Consider the following 20325-nt stretch of genomic DNA (forward strand, 5'->3'; position numbering starts at 1 on the left):
GGCTGCTCCAGGCCTGGCCTCTGTTGCTCTGGTCCGTTCCACAATCAGCTGCTCCCGGTCTGGCCACTGCCGCTCCCGACCTGGCTGCTCCGGGCTTGGCTGCTGCTGCTCCGGGACTGGCCACACCTGACCAGGCTGCTCTGGGCCCGGTTGCTCCAGGCCCAGCCACTCTGGGCCTGGCCGCTCCCAGCCTGGCAGCTGCTGCTCCGGGCCTGGCTGCTCCTGGCTTGGCTGCTGCTGCTCTGGGCCCGGCCGCTCCGGGCCTGGCCGGTAATTTCATTTTTAAATTACCAGAATTACTTACCAATGGGATGTGAGCATCTTTGGGGCCTGAACAACCTATAAAAACCTGGAATCCGATTGGATTTGCCCCATTCCCTTCTTTGATCTTTATTGACTTTGCACAGTACTTGCTTGTTACTGTAGCAAATGCTAAAAAGCCAGTTTTGCAAACATCAAAATAAATGATATCATTAGAAGGAATCGAGTACCATCTGATATTGGAAAATCGTGCTGGTGGTTAGTTTTCAGTCTACAATAGATTCTGAGGATTGTTGCCTTTCCCTTGAAAATGTAATCTATCCCTGTGGGTTCCCCATGGCGCCCCTTGGCACCATGGCACACACTTTGGGAACCACAGGTCTAGACAATGCTAAAGAACATGTGGTCTTCAGATGCTTTGATTTCTCAAATTGCCTGTCAGTCTACAGTAAGTGCAGATTGAGAAAAAAACTTTAGTTATTCTGATTCAGGCTTGTATTTTGTGTTTGCTTTTAATTTTTTTCTAGTGATTTAATTTTTTATATAATGTTACAATGTTGAGGGTCTTCAATAGATTGAAGTTAAAAAACAAACAGATATCTCCTTACACACAGTTTAGGAAGCACTTTTCAGCAGCTCAGTCTAATGGGAAAGCTAGACACCAAAACAGAGGCATTTTTAAATGTGAAATTAAAAACTACGCAGCATTATTATTAAATTACCATAACTAAAAGGTAAACCCTTTAAGACCCAGTTAAAACTAATGCCAATTAGTTTTTTTCTGGTCCTGGAATATTTATTTAACCATAGGATACTTTTGCAAATACGAGAAAAAGTATTTTGCACCGTAAGATGAAGCATCAGCTTTATTGCACAAAATAAGGTAGTCCTATTTTGCTTTTGAATATCTAAATAGAAAACACTCCTTCCTCTGAGCCCTTTGCCTCCCCTTTCTCTCTTCCCCAATCACAGAAATACTCTGGGCAGAAAGTCAGCCCTAATCTTAAGAGCACTGAGATTCCGTGTTACCATGCTTTAGTGCTAGAGTTTTATCCTTTGCTCACCCTATCCTTTAAAAAAATCACTTGATGGGAGTGGCCAGGCCCAGAGCAGTGGCTGCCAGGCTGGGAGTGGCCAGGCCTGGAGAAGCGGCTGCCAGGCTGGGAGCGGCCAGGCCCGGAGCGGCCGGGACCGGAGCAACCGGGCCCAGAGCAGCCGGGTCGGGTGCGGCCAGGCCTGTAGCAGCAACAGCCAAGTCCAGAGCAACTAGGTCGGGAGCGGCAGTGACCAGACCCGGAGCAGCTGGTTGTGGAACGAACCAGAGCAACAGAGGCCAGGCCCGGAGCAGCCAGGCCCAAAACAGCTCGCTCCTCGCCTGTCCCTGCCCACGGCTGCCTCTCAGACATGGCTGGAAACTTTTGCAGGAACTTGAGGGTCTGCTGAACCAAGTGATGAAGGCTTAGATCTGGATGTGTTGAGTTAGTATAGCGCTGGGGTATTGATCTGTGAGTGCCTTGGGTGGGGCCTGGATGAGGCTGGTTGACCTATTTGGAAATGTCTTTTGTGTGAAGTGTATCATTGGGCATGTGGAGGTATTATTGATATGAGAAAATGCTAAGTAACAGATTTACTATCTGAAAAGGGATTTACTATCGGGGAAAGGGAGGGAGGAAGAGACTGAACATAAACTGTGCACCTATGGATGAGGACAATGGGGGATGGGGAGGGGGCAGAGGGTGGGGTGGGAACCTGGTGGAGGGGGGAAGAAATGAGGAACCTTTGTAATAATATGAACAATAAAGATTGATTAAAAAAAATCACTTGAGTAAGAAATCACTATCATAATTATTTAATAAATATGTGTTGTTTGGAACATGGGAAAGGACTCTTGAATGAATTTTGGAGTGTACAGGATGAATAAGGAAGACAAACACTATCCAAGGTGCTGTGGTAGAATGATTCTCCAGTCCCTTCCCTGCACCTCCCCAAACACACACACACATTTGCTAATTGGAACATTATAACTAGAGAAACACTTATAAATTAGAAACGCTCACAGAATTTAGAGCTCAAAGGAATTACACAGAAGTGTAATTAATTTATCCTCCAGGTGTTTTGACTCACTTCTAATGTTGTCTCGAGTTGACTGGCGATGTGTGGTAGAGGCAGAGAAATGTTGAGTAAAGGCTAAATGTGTTGTACCGTCGAGTGGATTCTTATAAGGTAAATGTGCCTGAATTGTTCTAAAGCTGTTTTCTGAAAGTTAAGTGTTGTTGTGGGGAAGGGAGGAGAGAAAGCTGTGCCCTTTCCTGGCTCAGGGTGCAGTAGAGCCAGGGACCTCACTCTCAGAAGGGGGTGCTGTTAGCTCATGGCTCCTGCGAATCTGTGAAGACTCCTTGACATTTTAAGGGGAAAAAATATATTCTCCTTTGCTCTCTCTTCTCCTCTGACTATTTTGTCTTTTTTGTCAGTTTGTAGATTTTGATCTTAAAAATAGGATGGACGATATGTGTAATGCCCAAGAACAGCTTCTGTCTTCTTGTCAATAGAGAGAGAGTTTCAACTTTTGAATTTTCCAAGACTGGGTTAGGAAAAGCTTTCCAAGATGCAGGCGAGCAAACAGAGCTGCCATCAAAAGCTCGAAGTCCATAGCAGTTTATAATCGTCACCATTTCTAAACCTTTCTATTCCAAGAACATCCCAGCAATGTTCCAAATATGTGATCCATTAAAAAAGTTCCAAGTGTAAGTTAAATAAAATTGAATCCAGCTTTGGAGTACACTGACTTCATTTAAATTCTGATTTTGTGTCATTTGATATTTAGAAAGCTTTTTATCCCTGTTTTATAAACCCCTAAAAAACAGTGCTTTGAGTCTCACTGTCAATTAGAGGAATTAAGTGTGAAAGATCAAGTTCATTTCAAAACAGATTAAAGGGATAGATTCTGAAGTTGGCACAATGAATTTTTTGCACACTAGGTAACCTGGACTGTTTCTTTTTTTAGATTGGTGATCCTGCTTGTGTGTCTTTAAATGAAGGGAAAAAAAAGTTGGTACTACAACTCCATGATTTTAGAATTCTTCACACAGAGGATTCAAGTTACAGTTGTTCACATTTCAATTCTAAAATGAATACTTTTGCTTTTTTTTTTTTTTTTTTTAGGTCAGAAGGTGATTAAATAAAGCTATCATCTATAATTTTTCATATGTTGATTAATCGCTAGGAGAATATTAATTCTCTGGGCCAACATAGAATTGTTGTCAGTAAAGAACATAATTACCGTATTTTTCGGACCATAAGACGCACCAGTTTTTAGAGAAGGGAAATGAAGAAAAAAAGATTCTGAAACAAATGGTGTCCTAAAATATTTTATGTGCATTAAAACCCAACATCACAGTCATAAACACATGTAATCAACCCTGTAAAGTAAACAGCAGCATTTAGAACCATTTTAGAGCCGGGCAAGCACACAGAGACCACACAGAGCCGGGCAAGTAAAAAAACTTTTTTTTTACAGTATATGTGTAGGCTATATTTGGACCATAAGACGCAGGGACTTTTTCCCCCCACTTCTGGGGGAAAAAAGTGCGTCTTATGGTCCGAAAAATACAGTAGTTATTTACACTCCAAGAAGCAAATTGACCATAAGAAGAAATGTACAAGTAGGTTTGTAAATCAGAGAAGTAGAAAGTAGAAAAACTGTAACTTACTAATCTGTCCACGGTAAGTCTGGGTGTGCCATCGTTTATTTAGAATATTCTTATTGAGAGCTTCCCATGTGCCAATTCTTGACACTGTTTCTGTCTAGCGACTATCTATCCATCAGGTGCAGTGTATTCAGGCACAAGCAGCTACATTTGTTTAGGGATTATTTGCATGTAGACCTTGGAACCCAGTATCAATGGCAGCTTCTCTGTTGACTTTAATTCTTTTGTTATGAGAACTTATTCATCTACTAGAGGTCCGGTGCACGGAATACGTGCACAGGAGTGTGTGTCCCTCAGCCCAGCTTGCACCTTTTCCAATCTGGGACCCCTATCACAATCCAGGACTGCTGGCTCCCAACTGCTCACCTGCCTGCCTTCCTAATTGCCCCTAACTGCTTCTGCTTGCCAGCCTGATCACCCCTAACCACTCCCTGCCAGCCTGACTGATGCCTAACTGCTCCCCTGCCAGCCTGTTTGCCCATAGCTTCCTTTCTCTGTTGGCCTGATCACCCCTAACTGCCCTCCCCTGCAGGCTTGATCACTTCCAACTGCCCTCTCTTGCAGGCCTGGTCCCTCCCAACTGCCCTCCCCTACTGGCCACCTTGTGGTGGCCATCTTGTGTCATGGCCACCATATTTGGGGGCAGCCATATTTGACCACATGGGGGCAGCCATCTTGTATGTTGGAGTGATGGTCAATTTGCATATTACTATTTTCTTAGATAGTATTAGAGGCCTGCCCAGTACATGAATTCGTGCATGGGTGGGATTCGGCCAGCCTGGCCAGGAGGAGGGGACATGGGAAGTTGGCTGGCCTGCTTGCTGGTCAAACTCCTGGTTGAGGGGACACTTTGCATATTGGCCTTTTATTATATAGGATTATTTTAAACAGGACAGTTCAGGGGTCTGGTCCAGGAGGGGTATAGGGCAGCTCTGCTGGCTGTAGCAAGATACTTGGGGAGAAGATATAATAAAAACAGTATTTAAATCCAGAGGGTACCTCTAGGATTGTCTACCTTCTCATTTTACAAATGAAGAAGTTGAGGTTTGATAGATCAATAAGTGACTCCCCAAGCCAGGGGTCCTCAAACTTTTTAAAGTGTGGGCCAGATCACGGTCCCTCAGAGAGCTGGAGGGCCGGACTATATGAACTACTAATTCCTACTGTAACACCTTGGCTGCGCTCACTGCCCAAAAAACCTGGCGGGCCGGATCAGACTCCTCTGCGGGCCGCATGTGGCCCGCGGGCCGTAGTTTGAAGACCCCTGCCCCAAGCCATATCACATCCTATAATCTGGTGCATATTTTTCTTTAGTGATTAAAACATGTAGACTATGTCTTATTGATCTTTATGTATGTATATTGTAGTAGAGTTTTCCTTCCTGAAAACTGTTACTAACTTGATACAGAATCTTGTAATTATTGATGTCTGAAGATCTTATGAGCCATGAGGTCCACATCTATTTTATTCACCAAAGTGTATCCAGTGCCTAGCCAAATTCGAAATAAATGCAAAAATTAGGTAAAAAATACTAACAAACTTAATTTGTATGTGTTCAAATGACAATCAATCTTGACCATGTTGGGTAAAACTCAGAAATTCAAGGGTGCTGTCACATCAGGAGAATATATGAATTTAATTCATCCCATTTACAGACTAAAGAAGAATAAGTATGCAATTATTGCAATAGAGCAGGACAAGTAGTTGATAATCTTCAACGTTTAGTAATGCTAATCTTTTCACTCATCTAGGAATAGAGGTTACTAAAAGGTTTCAGTAACTATTATTATTAACAGTAGATAATTTGAAAGTGTTATTTTTTTAAATCAGAGATATGTAAAGATGCCAGGTATCAACAATTTTGTTAATGCTATTCTTAAAGTCCTACTTAGTGTGTTAACCCAAGAAAAGAAATTAAAGATTTAGGGATCCACAAAAATTATAAAAATATCACTGTCAGAATTTGTAAACAATATGATTGTCCACATTAATTCAACTAACAGGAAGGAGAAATAAGCATTTGTTTTAGGCCACTGAGATTTAAGACCTATTTGTCTTATCCTGACTAGTCTAGATATTGGTATCAGAAGGAAGGGGCTATGATAAAAAAAAAATCATAAAATAATGGTCAATGTAGGCTCAGCAGTTGTAATCCTCTAGTGGGGGTATTGAGAGTTTACTGAAAGGGGTGGGGGGTGGGGGGGCCTGGCTGGAGTGGCTCAGTTGGCTGAGCATCATCCTGTGCATTGAAAGGTTGCTGTATCAATTCCAGGTTAGGGCACATACCTGGATGGCAGGTTTGTCCCTAATTGGAGAATGTACAGAGCACCAATCAATGTTTCTTACATTTGTGTTTCCTCTCTCCCTCTTCCAGGAGCAGAATTGGGACCTAATCAATAGATATTACTCACCCTAAGAGAAGGGATCCAGACAACACCTGCTTATCGATTGGTGATTTCCTTGTTCTGAATTGGAGTGCATACTGTGACGACCTTGTCCCTGTCCTATGATTGTAGATTAGATGCATGAGAAGCAGACCTCCTGCTTTTTTTTTTTTGAAATTCCATCTCTCTTGTCCAAGAGGAGCCTGATCTGGACCTGATTAAAAAAAAAAATTGGGCATTGCTCAAAGATCCTGGACTTTGAGCTGGACACAGACAGAAAACCACCTTGGGAAGTGGCTGTGTTCTGCGAATAGGAAGGAGATATGCAAACATTTGGTGATCAGAAATGTGAATCATTATAGTGATTGTGCTATTCACCAACATATTTCCCATATCCACCTATGTCCATAGATTTGGGTATAGTCACATTCCTGGCTTTAGCCAATGAAATGCGAGTGTAAGTGACACTCTTTCAGGTCAGTGGGAATCTGTTTTAAATTATTGACTGATTAGAAAATTTTCTGTTCTACAATTAGCTTTGGCACACCACCACCTAAATTTTTTTTAGAGATTATTAGAAGATTTGAGGAGAATCTCAACCAAGTTTCTTTCCTGTAGGAGCTGTAAGATTTTAAGAGTCCTTGTCCTGTGAAGAACCCTAATTATTCCTTCAGTTGACTATTCTCACCACCCAGTCGGTCGTCACTGTCCTCCTTGCATTAGGAATTATTGTGATCCACACAGAAATATCTACTAACCGAAGTGATGTGAGTCCTGGATGCCTTGGCCAGCTCTCAGCAACCAGTGGTCACTCGGTCCCAGCACCTGGCACAATGGAGGAGCAACTGGGTAAGAAGAGAAAGAAGGACAGGTTAATACATCTTTCTTTTGCAAATTGTACAAATACATGTGATCCTGTGAGTGCAGGCTGCCATCCTTCCCCAGCCTTGGACAAGGACGAACTCCTGCCTCCTTCTAAATCTGTCCTGAGCGTCTGTGATGCTGAGGTCAGGGCCTTCTCTGAGCAGTGTGGCTACTTTCTTTTGTCTCAGCCCAGGACCTCCTATGACCTCAATCGGCTCACAGCAACACGTTTGGCCCACACACGCCCTACATGTAGAGCTGTGAGGAGCATGGTAATTAACCAATGGAATGTGGATGAGGTGATTTTCCTCTCCTGTGAACATATCAAAAAACAGAGGACAAGAAACAGTTTTCAAAGTAAGATGTGATGGGCTCACCCTGGCCTGCGTGGCTCAGTTGGTTGAGTGTTGTTTCATGCACTGAGAGGTCACAGGTTCAGTTTCTGATCAGGGGAGGCAACCGATCAATGTTTCTCTCTTCCCCTACCTCCCTCTCCCTAAAATAAATAAAATGCATATTTAAAAAAATGTGCTCTGTTCTATCTCTTGTCTGAGAACCTGACTGAACTTCCTGACTGATCATCTCTGCTGAGGGCAGGTAAAGTGCCTTATTTTCCTTGCACACTGACTCTCAAGGTGAGGCCTAACTGTGGCTCTTCTGGAGAATGCAAAAACAGTTCTTACAGGAGTGACAACAAAATGGGTGGAAACTCCAAACCTCTCACACATGGAAATAAACCAAGAAATAACTGCTTCATCAGCATGAGAAAGTAAGGTGAACCTAAGGCAAGTTTGTTACCCAGGTTCCTCACGGACACCACCCTCGACAAATCCAGTTTATTCAAGTATTCCCTGTAACTAAGCAAGGAAATAAGATTTTTGCTGGTGCCACACAAAATTGAAAAGCAACTAAAGGAAGCACCATTTGGACTCCGGTGACTTGTCGTGAGTGAAGTGTACCGACACGATGTGGTCAGCTCTGCTTGGTCAGGCTTAGCGAACACAACACTGCCCTAGGAGGTCCCGCCCTCTCTCTCTCTTTGTTCTGAGATGAGTGGGCTGCTGTCTTCACTGGGGTGAATGTCTGCCATTTCTATCAAACCCATCTAGGGCAGGGGTGGGGAACGTGGGCCAGATAAGGCCCTTGAAATCATTTGGTCTGGTCCTGCCAAGTCCCACAGGTGGGACTCAAAACTCAATAAATCTACCCTTTCCCCCCGAAAATAAGACAGTGTCTTATATTAATTTTTTCTCCCAAAGTTGCTCTAGGTCTTATTTTCAGGGGATGTCTTATCGTTCCATGCGCTAGGTCTTATTTTCGGAGGATGTCTTATTTTCAGGGAAACACGCTAGGAGCTTTTTTTCATAGCAATGTACATTTATATTAAGTGGATTATATTAATCGAATGATATTACAAAGATCCAAATGGCCCTTGGCAGGAAAAGGGTGCCCCATCCCTGCTCGAAGGCCTGACAATGCCGGAACCCCCCTGGGGCTTGGCAGAAACTGGACTTTAGGTTCTCCCAGTCGTGGCAGTGGAGCCTACACAGTCTGTGAGAACTGGGAATTCACACCAGAGAAAACAGGGGCCTCACAGGCCGAGGATTTCAAATGACAGAATCACTGACCTGAAATCATTTGCCAGGCCCGGGCCTTCCCTAGCAGGCATGCTTGGGAGCCGTGTGAGCGGACGATGGAGAGAATCCACACCTGCTGCTGGTTCCCCACTGATTCGAGGTGGTTTCAATCAGCGCACAGGTGCAGCGCTGAGACTGACAGCTGCTCAGCCCTCACCCCTCTGCCTAATGACACTATCCCTCATCCAGGGCTGAATGTGACTTGACATTAGGGAATCTGAAGCACCCACTGTAACAGGAACAGTAAAAAGAGGAGAGAGAGAGAGAGAGAGAGAGAGAGAGAGAGAGAGAGAGAGAGAGAGAGAGAGAGAGGAGATGCAAAAAGTAATGATTCTTTAAATTAATTTCTCTGTGGACAAGGAAGCTTAGAATAAGGACATTTGCATCAAAAACCCTAATTCTAAGCATGAAACAATGACGAATATTGCAGTCATTGGAGAAAGAGGCATGCAAAAAATATCATGAACACTTCATAAGACTATTTTCCTCCTATGAAGCTTATTCTTATAATATTACTGCATTTCAAAAAAAAAAATACAATTTTAGAAAAAAAATGAACTATAGCTCTTTGCAATGATAGGCGACAGGTCAGAAAAGCATTTCAGAATAATTTTACACCTTTTAACCTTAAAAATACTTTGCTGACAATTGAGAGAGGGCCTTAAAAGAAGCGCTGATAGGCATTCTCACAGCGGGGTTGCCATGTCCCATCACCGCACCGGAGCTTCTGCATAATGCATCCTGTAATAAGGCGTGTGCAGCACATCACCGAGGCTGAAGTGCCGCTGGCAGAGAGCAAGCCTCGGCGAGAGCCGCTATTAGCCATGATCCTGGAAGTTTGTTGCATAAAACTCTTGGGAAGACAGGCAGGAAGTAAACTGTTTAAAATTTTTTATTTGAGCCGGGAAATCGCTACTTTGCCATAGGATTTTGTCTACGTTTAAATATACATTTAGCGTCCTCTTTTTTTTTTTCTCCAGTTTTGCTCATGGTTGGACAGTCTTGTGAAAAGAAAACCCTATCCTGTTGAATGAATCGAATGGCCCTTTCCCTGGCTCTGTTGCTGACAGTGATCATTGTTAGGAAACTGTTGTAGTGATGACTGCCGATAATTACGAATGCGTGTACGATGGCGGAGAGTTCCACGTTCCCTCCATTGCAAGTCCTGTTCCGACCTAGAGGAGACTCAACAATGTCTCACGGTACCAGAAATGAAGAGCCATCCATCAGGGAAAGACACAGCCCTAAATCACTGCGTCTGCCTCCTGTGAGAGGGACGGTCCTGAGCCAGGGAGAACTCAGCCTTGGGCTGGAGTGGAAAGCGAAGGACAACCAGGAGAGAGTGAATTTCTTGTGGTTTTCAACAAAAATATAATTAAAGCAAAAGAGAGAAAGAATAGGTGGAGAAAGACATGTTTCTAAGAAAGTTTTTCTTTTTCTGCTGAGAGACCCAATCAGCGATGTTTTAGTTGTCCTGGGATTTCACTTAGAATGACCATGTTCTAGAGATGGGCTCTAGTCCTTCCTTACACGAGGCCAATTGAATTGGAATGGAACTAACCTGAGGATTTGATTTGACTAGCTGCTAAGAGATGGTGCCCTTTACTGTTTTAGGGCTGCTCACAGAGGAGATAAGTAATTGGCCATCCCTGAGTCTTACCTGAATCATCCTTAGCAGGATGCAGAGCAGAGGGTCCGTAGATGCCCTTTGCTTCCATTTTATTATTTTGTTTCCTCAGTCCTTTTCCTTCTTCTACTTAACTTTTCCTTTCCAGTTTGGATGGCAATGTCTCTTTCACACAGAACACATTCCAAATGTCCTTCCCGGGGCCTCACAAGCTCACTTTTGGGGCAGCCTGCCCTGGGGTGGGCTACGCTCTCTCTGCGCCTTTCTGGGAAAGACATTCTCCCATCCCAGTGTTTCCAAGGCATGGGAGGCACCCAAGGTGCTCATCACAGCCACTGGTTAGGCACATTCTCAAGAAGGAGCAGTTTGCTTTTCTTTGGCAACTATCTCAACTCACAAGGCTTTCTGTACATTGTGAACACAGAGGAATGAAACCCAGGGCTGGGGGTTGGGGGGGGTGGGGATGCCACCGCTCAGTGGGGAGAAGCAGGGACCACAAAGATTGTCCCCTGTGGGGTGGGGTTTGTGCTCATAGCTGCTGGGAGAAGGGCTTCTTAAGCTTCTGATGGTTTTGCTGCTAAGAGAGCATTGAGGAGGAGTAAGATCTGGTATTTTTACAAAATGATAATCAATCATTCTCCGTTATGTATGTTATAATTCAGTAAGATTTTTTATGTGCCGTTTAACAGATTCGGGCAGGTGTGTTTTTTTTTTTAATTTCTAAAATGACTTTATCTCACCAAAATATAGAGTTACATGATTACATTTTAACAATCTCTAAAACCCAAATTCTATATGCTTGGGTCGAACGTGGAGATGTCTTTGGGATTGAGACACAGTGAACTAATGACTGGTACTACTGGTAGCAGTTTTACACTATGTTAGGACTCTGTGACCACCCTCCCCCAAATAAAGGACGCTCCAACCAGCAAGACTATGGACAATAGCAACAGGCACACAGATCGCATTCCGCAACCACAGTGCCGGGCCATGCCTGCTGCAGTGCTTAGTTAAGAATAATTTGTCGGGAGAAACCAAGATGGCGGCATAGGGTAGACACCCGAATGCAGCCTACCACAACAAATTTGAATTTAGAACTGGAAAACAGGGGAGGCATTGACCTGAAGCGCCGGATGGCTAGCTGAGAGGAGGCTCTGCCATCTGGGAAGGCACGCTGAATCTCAGGAACTGCGAAGGTACGGAGAACTGTGTGCGCGAAAAGGTGCTGGCTTACTCCTGGCGCACGGAGAGGGTGGACAGCTAATGTGCGGCTGGCTTTCTTGTTCGAGAGGAAAACAGAATCACCCTACTGCTCTGATAGACAGCCCCAGTCAGGGAGAGGTCTGACTGTCAAGCAGTGGGCAGAGATCTCTCGGAGGTGTGTGAAGCCAGAGGCCATTACTGTGGGACTTGGGGAGGAGCCAAAGGGAAAACAAAGCTTGTCTGCACCAACCCGAGACTCTGCCCCATCCAAGCTGAGCACAGAAGCTCTCCCAGAGGCTGGCTTTCTCTAAGGAGGGACTGGCCGGAATCCAAAGGTTGTCTGTGCCTTTACCAAGGAGGTGCATGCGCCTGCAACCAATCTTCTGAAACTCACTGCGAACAGGACTTTCCTAAGGCAAGACTGACAGGGAACCAAAGATTGTCTGTGCCACCCCGAGACCCCGCCCCATCCAAGCCGAGTACAGAAGCCCTCCTAGCTGAGACACTGCTGATCCTCATAGCCAATTGGCTTGGAGATCAACGCTTCCCAGTGATACCAACAATAAGCAAGGCTTAACAACAAGACTGTACACACAGCCCACAAAAGGCTACACCAAGACTGTCCACTGCAGGTAACTGGGAAGGCTGTGCTCTCTACCAGAACACCTAACACACAAAACTACTCCATCAAATCAGGGAAACAACTAAAATGCAGACAAAAGGCAGGACACAAAGGAAGGAGATGGAGGAAAAGAAAAGATTGGACATTGAGTTCAAAACTACAGTTATAAGATTATTCAAGAATATCCTAAAAAAAAGGCCAATAAAATAAATGAGACCTATGAGGATATGAAAAGGGAGCAACTAGAAATAATAAGGGATCAACTAGAAATGAAGAAAACATTGTCTGAAATAAAAAATATTACACAGAGTCCTAAAAACAGACTGGAAGATCGCAAGAATCAAGACAAAGATTTAGAACACAAAGAGCCAGAGGACAGACACTCCTCCACAGAAGCAAGAAGATAATAGAATCCAGAAAGTTGAAGATAGTGTAAGAAACCTCTGGGACAATTTCAAGCGAACCAACATCAGAATTATGGGGATCTCAGAAGAAGAGAGAGAGCAAGATACCGAAAGAATACTGGAAGAAATAGTGACAGAAAACATCCCTGACCTGGGGAAAGAAATAGACATACAAGTCCAGGAAGCCCGCAGAACCCCAAACAAAAGGAATCCAAAGAGGACCACACCAAGACACATCATAATTAAAATTCCAAGAGCATAAGACAAAGAGAGAATATTAAAAGCAGCAAGAGAAAAGCAGGTAGTTACCTATAAAGGAGCACCCATATGATTGTCAGCTGATTTCTCAACAGAAACCATGCAGGCCAGATGGGAATGGCAAGAAATATTCAAGGTGATGAATAGCAAGAACCTACAGCCAAAAATATTCTATCCAGCAAAGCTATCACTCAGAATCGAAGGCCAGATAAAGAGCTTCACAAATAAAAAAAAGCTAAAAGAGTTTATCACCGCCAAACCAGAATTATATGAATTGCTGAAGGGGGTTATTTAGGAAGAGGAAGAAGATAAAGATAAAAATTATGAACAACAAATATGTAACTATCAACAAGTGAATCTAAAAACCAAGGAAATTAAAAAATCTGATGAACAATATTAACTGGTGAATACAATTGAATCAGAGGTATAGAAGAGGAGTGGACTGACGATTCTCGGGGAAAAGGGGAGTGGGGGTGCGAGAAGAGACTGAACAAAAACTGTGCACCTATGGATGAGGACAGTGGGGGATGGGGAAAGGACAGAGGTGGAGTGGGAACTGGTAGAGGGGAGCAATTGGGGGGGGGGGAGGAGAGGAACACATTTGTAATAATCTGAACAATAAAGATTTATTAAAAAAAAGAAAAAAGAATAATTTGTTCATTTCTCCCATCTTTTTAGTGTCCCCCAGATACACACACGCACACACAGGTGCTCACATGCTCACACACAGAAACATCCCTGATAGAAAACTCTTTTAAGATCTATCGGAGGCTTAAATTTTACCTTTTCCTCGTGAAGCACGGAGGAGTGTGGTACCTCACGCTGCTTGCTGGTGTGATGAAATGCCAACTGCATCTTTTAGTTCTTTCCCCACTCATTCATTTTCTGAGAAATGAAAGTGATGCTTTGCTCTCAGTGCTTATTCTCCAAGGATTCCCAAAGACTGGAAAATACCAGTTTGCCCTCACAGTTTTCTTGTCTCATGAATGTGTCTCATGAATGATGTGCACACCCCTACCCTCCCCCACACAGACATGTTATCAATGAGAACACAAGAGGAAAATAGTTTGTGACCAATCCGTTCTTCTTCTTCTTGTTTGGTGTTGTTTGTTAATCCTCACCTGAGGATATTTTTTCCCATTGATTTTTTAGAGAGAGTGGAAGAGTAGGAAAGACAGAGAAACATTGATGTGAAAGAAACATATTAATCGGCTGTCTCCTGCAGGAGCCCCGACCAGGGACCAGGCCGGGAAGGAGCGTGCAACCAAGTACATGCCCCTGGGACCTTTGGTCCACAGGTTGATGCTCTATCCACTGAGCCAAACCGGCTAGGGCATGACCAGTCCTTTCTTAAGACTAAATGCTGAGTAAGCGGCAAATGACCAGAGAAGGAATGAGAAAATCTTCCATTTATGACTTATTCTTCTGTTTGCTCTCCATTTCCAAGGTGACTTAGAAAAGTAGCATCATCACTTTCTACCTCCCTTCTCACTATGCCCAAAAAGATAGCAGATAAGAGATTGGCAGGATGCTTTACTCAGTACAAAACTCAAGATTTGGGGGCATTCATAGATTTTGTGAATCAGTTTTATTTGGTAACAGCATATCATTTTGACAGAATCATTTGGCTGAACAATGAACTTCAGGAGGCAAAGAGTTAACAAAAGGATAATTAATCAATGACTAATTGCATTTCCTCACTATGGGTGATTTTCAACGATTTCTCTGTCTCTACTGTCTCTCTTTCCCTTTCCTCTTGCCCTGAAATGCATGGTGTATTGCTGGAGTTTGAACGTGGTGCTATCGTTTTTTTTTTCCGCACACTTTTGTATTTTTTCAAATATTGTGAAAGGGCACATATTACTTTTAGCTTCCTGTATTTTTAACTAAATAACAATAATAAAAAACAGGAATTTTCCCTAAGATCGTTTGTCTTTCATATCATTGTGGATCAAAACTTTCAATTGCTCCCATTATCTACACAATTAAGCATAAACTTCTTCACATAGCATGTTGAATGCTGTGCAGTCTGATTCTAAGCTTCTTTTCCCATTGTAATTTTTGCTTCTCAATGCCCTGAAAGGCATGTGCTTTCTTTTCTCTACATCTGGCTTGCATCACCCTTCCTCACCTGGAATTCCACCCTCTTCCCTCCCAACTATGTTGGCTGGGATGAATGCAAGACCCTGGAAGGTCTCTCTGGCCACGAGCTACTGCTGATGCCTCAGGCACTGAGCTCTCCATCTCTGAGCACAGTTCTCTGAGCGTCTGCATGTGACTGCACCTTTAATCTCAGAAGGTCTGTGTCAGCCCCGGGTAGGCCTCCCACACTCAAATTTGAATGCCTGTGTTCCTTTCCTCACTCAGATGATTCAGGAAAGTGTCTCACCTTCATGCTTCCCATAGCAGCCCCCAGGAAAAATGCTTTTCTAACAGAGCAGGACATTAAAGTCCTCTTTGAAAGAAGCAACTCATCATGTTAGCTTCCACCTCAGGGTCCAGCGACACACTCTGAAAGGAGCTTCTGCCCACAGCTCACAAGGCGAGTTCATGACATGGTCAAAGGTGGCAAGACGCCAGAGGAAGAGAAACTCCATCTCCGCTGGTGGCAGGTGCCAGCTGCCTGGCCCAGCTCATGGTTTCCATTCTGACCCTTCTCTGCCATCAACCTGGGAAGTGGGTGACTTACGTGTTGTTTGTCTGGCTTTGAGTCCTGAATTCAAGAGGCCTTCCCTCTTTCCATAGTTGTACTAAAATTTTTTTTGTGTGTGTGTAAATCAGATAGCTGAAGCAAGGATCCAGAATCGAACACAGCAGTCAGGTGAGTTGTTTCCGTGGCACCGGCTGCAGTGGGGAGTGGAGGTGAAAGTGCTCCTTCCCTTTCTAGAACATTGTAAAAGAAATAGCAAGTGGCCTAAACCAGTTTGGCTCAGCGGATAGAGCATAGGCCTGCAGACTGGAAGGCTCCACGTTCAATTCCAGTCAAGGGCATGTACCTTGGTTGTGAGCACAGCCCTGGTAGGGGGTGTGTGCAGAAGGCAGCTGGTCGATGTGTCTAGCTCTCTACCTTTCTCCCTTCCTCTCTGTAAAAAATCAATAAAAAAAAGAAAAAAGAAAAAAAAAAAAGAAATAGCAAGGGTCCCACAGGGGACTAGCTCTGCCTGAAACCTAGTATTTCCCCATTAACAGAAACAGGTACAGAGATAAAGAAAAGGCAAGCCCCTCTTCGGAGGCCCACACTGATGCCCAGAAAAGCCCAGTGCAGTCTCTGTCCTCTCTTTCTTCACCATCTACCTCTTCCCACCCTCAGGTGTCTGTACCCAACCTGAGGAAGGCCAGCGTCACAACAGATGGGTAAACACATGCATTTTCATTTCGGTGAAAGCCATTAATATTCAGGAAATAGAGTTCTCTACATCAGCTTCCTGAGGATGCCTGGGAATAAAGGGGCCCAGATCTCTGTTCTATACACATTTAATTTTGTCTTTCAACTCTTGCACCTGACTCAAATTAAATTACAACTCTGCCAACGTGTGAGTTTTCCATGAACGGGACGTTAAACAGCGCGGCTGCTGATGGAGAGGGTTTGGGTGAAGTGTTCGTGCCTTTGGGTCAGGTGGAAGGGGCTCAGGGCCTGACACGCTTGAGGGGAACCACAGGCGTGGACTCGGGGCTCTACCGCATGCACTTGTGTGAGTGACCACGAGCCTTGGTGTCCTCGTCTGTGGGAACAGGAAGGAGAAGCGGGGCCCAGGCTGGTGATGGCAGCACAGGTCTGAGTCTCACTCGAGCGCCCAGCTTTCCCTTTGAGTCTCAGGAGTGTGCCTTCCTCCCCTGGAGCTCAAGAGGGAAATTCCACAGGAACAGCATACATGGATTTCCGTTCTCAGCCTCTCATGTGTCTCCACGGAACCGAGGAAGTGTTTGTGGCTGTCTTCTTCCCTCTTCCTCCTCCTCCTCCTCCTCCTCCTCCTCCTCCTCCTCCTCCTCCTCCTCCTCCTCCTCCTCCTTCTTCTTCATCCCCTTCTCCTTCTCCTTCCTCTTCCCTTCCCCTTCCCCTTCTTCTCCTTCTCCTTCTCCTCCTTCTCCTCCTCCTCCTCCTCCTCCTCCTCCTCCTCCTCCTCTTCCTCTTCCTCCTCCTCCTTCTTCTAAAATATTTTTATTGATTTCAGAGAGGAAGGGAGAAGGAGAGAGAGATAGAAACATTAATGATGAGAGAGAATCATTGATTGGCTGTCTCCTGCAAGCCCCACACTGGAGATCGAGCCCACACCTGGGCATGTGCCTGACCTGAAGTCGAACTGTGATCTTGGTTCATAGGTTGATGCTCAACCACTGAGCCACACTGGTTGGCCGTGGCTGTCTTTTTATTAGAATGGAAGTACCATGAGCAGGACAGAGGCTTTACCCTCAATACAAAGACAAGCAGATAAATGAGGCAGGGAGCAGGGGGGCAGATTTTGCCTCAGATAGAAAGAGGACCTCACCCCTTGTCTGAGCAGGAGGGTGAGCATAGCTGTCCCTTCATCCCCACAGCACGTCCCCTCTGTGACCTATGAGCTGGGCCCCTGCAGGGCTGGGCAGGTGTGGGCTGGTGAGGTGGGCGGAGCAAGGCGTGGCAGGGGTGGAGGGAGGAGAGGCAGCCCATGTTGAGGGGCCCATGTTGCCTGCACCTGGCGGGGAGCGGTGACAGACGCAGGGTAAGAACGCTTTGTGTCAAGACCTGATCACGTCATTCATTTGCAATCATATTCTAATCAATGCTATTTACACATATCACTCACTGCTATTGAGGAATGTGTCAGCACCTTCACGCTGTGCCGCCCGGCGACGGGGCGGCTAATTATTGGTAGGAAAATGTCACCCTTTTCAAACAGCAGAATGAGAGCATCCCAGGTCCCCGGAACCAAGTCCATGGGTGTTTGTGTGAGAGAAAGAGGCTGATGGCTGGTATTGAGGGCTGACTTCCACGTCAGGGCAAACGGAAGTCAAGGAACATTTATACACACACACACACACACACACACACACACACACACACACACACACACAAATCATTTAAATGGTGCTTCTCTGTCAGAAGATGGCTGCTAAACCCTGACTTTCATAGCCAACCTCCCGCCTCCCTGTGCGCAGCCTGAGCGAAGATCACAGTCCAGAGTGTGGTCGCAGGTGGGCACCGGGGAGCAGCCACAGGGAAAGATGGCACGACCCTCAAGGCTGGCTCTGAGAAGGAAACCGTTTCCTAAGTGTCGGACAGGTGTCAGATCAGGATCTCAGGTCTGACGCGTCCTCGGGGACTCATCCCATTCACCTTCCCTTCCCTAAAGGAGAGTGGGGCCAAAACAGAGGGCCGGATGCAGAATTCCAGCTGCACGCCTTTCCCTTGCTCTGCGGTCCCCACGCTCTGATCAGCACAATGTAAAAAACAAGAGACTTGCCCTAACCGGTTTGGCTCAGTGAATAGAGCCTCAGACTGTGGACTGAAGGGTCCCAGGTCAAGGGCATGTACTTTGGTTGCAGGTACATCCCCAGTAGGGGGTGTGCAGGAGGCAGCTGATCGATGACTCTCTCTCATCGATGTTTCTAACTCTCTATCCCTCTCCTTTCCTCTCTGTAAAAAAAAAAATCAATAAAATATATTTTAAAAACAAACAAATAAAACAAAACAAAACAAACAAAAACAAAAAAACAAGAGACTTTCAGAAAACATCACCTTGGCCCAGGAGAGAAGATAGCAGGCATGTGCCCAGGGAGGGACAGCCTCGAGGAGGTGCCCCACCGTATGTATTTATGGAAATGGGAGGAGAAGCGGGTGAAGGGGCAGACTGTGCTACTGGTCTTCTAAGTCGGTGTGTCAAGGACAGCCACCAGGCTCTTCTACAGGCTGTGAAAATGATTGCGGGGTCCACTGAATCTGTAGCTAACATAAAGCGACCTTTACTAATTTTTAATTGTAACGTTCATTCATTCCCCTCAAGCAGTCATTCATCCACTGTGTATAATAAACTCCACTCTTTGTGCAGGCTCAGTGCAGACTCCTGCCTCGGGACAGGAGAGCTGCTAAGCACACCAGAGCCTATTCCATTCTCTGTACTACCGAGGTGTCATTTTTAATCTAGCAGATACACATCCAAGCACTGACCAGCATGCTCTGTTGGCGATGCTGCCTAGACAAAATGCTCACATATATTTGCTGGAGGGAAATGGTGTACCCACTATAGAGCAAATCAGGCACGTTCTAGGAAAATTACATAGCCGATTTCTAAGAATCTGTTTCAACGATACCTGGGTTATTCGTTGTAGCACGGTTGGTAATAGCAAAACTAAAACCCAAACCACAAAACCCAAATTGGAAACAACCTAGATATCCATCAGTTGGGGGCTTTTTGAATAAACTAACTATATTTATTTACACATAGATGCAGAGAAGGGCTATCCGGTGTCAAAATAACTGAGGAGTATGTATGGCCTGTTACCATTTACATAAGAAAGGGGAGGAGGTCATGCCAAAATTACTATACATGTGTAGATATATTTGTATTTGTTTTTATTAAAAATACAATGGGAGAATTCAACTGTAAAATAACATTTTAGTTATTTATTTATTTTTAAAAATATATTTTATTGATTTTGTATAGAGAGGAAGGGAGAGAGATAAGAGAGCTAGAAACATTAATGAGAGAGAGTCATCAATCAGCTGCCTCCTGTGCACCCCCTACTGGGGATATGCCAGCAACCAAGGTACATGCCCTTGACCGGAATCAAACCCGGGTCCCTTCAGTCCCCAAGCTGATGCTCTATCCATTGAGCCAAACCAGTCTCGGCTGAAATAACATTTTAAAATGGTTACTTATGAAAGAGAAAATGGGTTGGGAGGTCAAAAATAGAAGTTAGACTTCTCTTAAAAATCCCTGCCCCTGCAGGCAGATCTGGGAAGTGTAAGGAGGCGCTCAACATGTGTTCCTGCAAAGTCAAGGTCAGCGCCCACAGCGGCACCCCCTTGAATTCCGTGTCGTTCGCACCTTGATTGCCAAGGCGTATAGATTTAGCTTTGGAACTATGTAAATATTATACATAATTATGAAGCAAAAGTAAGTTTAAATTTTAAACATTCCTAAAAACCAAAAGCAGTGACACAAATGAACATGATTGTATCAAGTTGGTAGCGTAACTACTAAGAATCTCCTCCAAGTGACTTTTAAAACCCAGTAATTTGACTGTGATATCTTTACAAGAATATATTCGAAAGACAAAAAGAACCTTAAACTGTGTTCTTTTTAAAAAATATATTTTATTGATATTTTACAGAGAGAAAGGGAGAGAGATAGAGAGCTTGAAACGTCGATCAGAGAGAA

The sequence above is a fragment of the Pipistrellus hanaki genome (assembly GCF_964339955.1).
Source record: "Pipistrellus hanaki genome assembly, chromosome: 3".
NCBI classification, from domain to species: domain Eukaryota; kingdom Metazoa; phylum Chordata; class Mammalia; order Chiroptera; family Vespertilionidae; genus Pipistrellus; species Pipistrellus hanaki.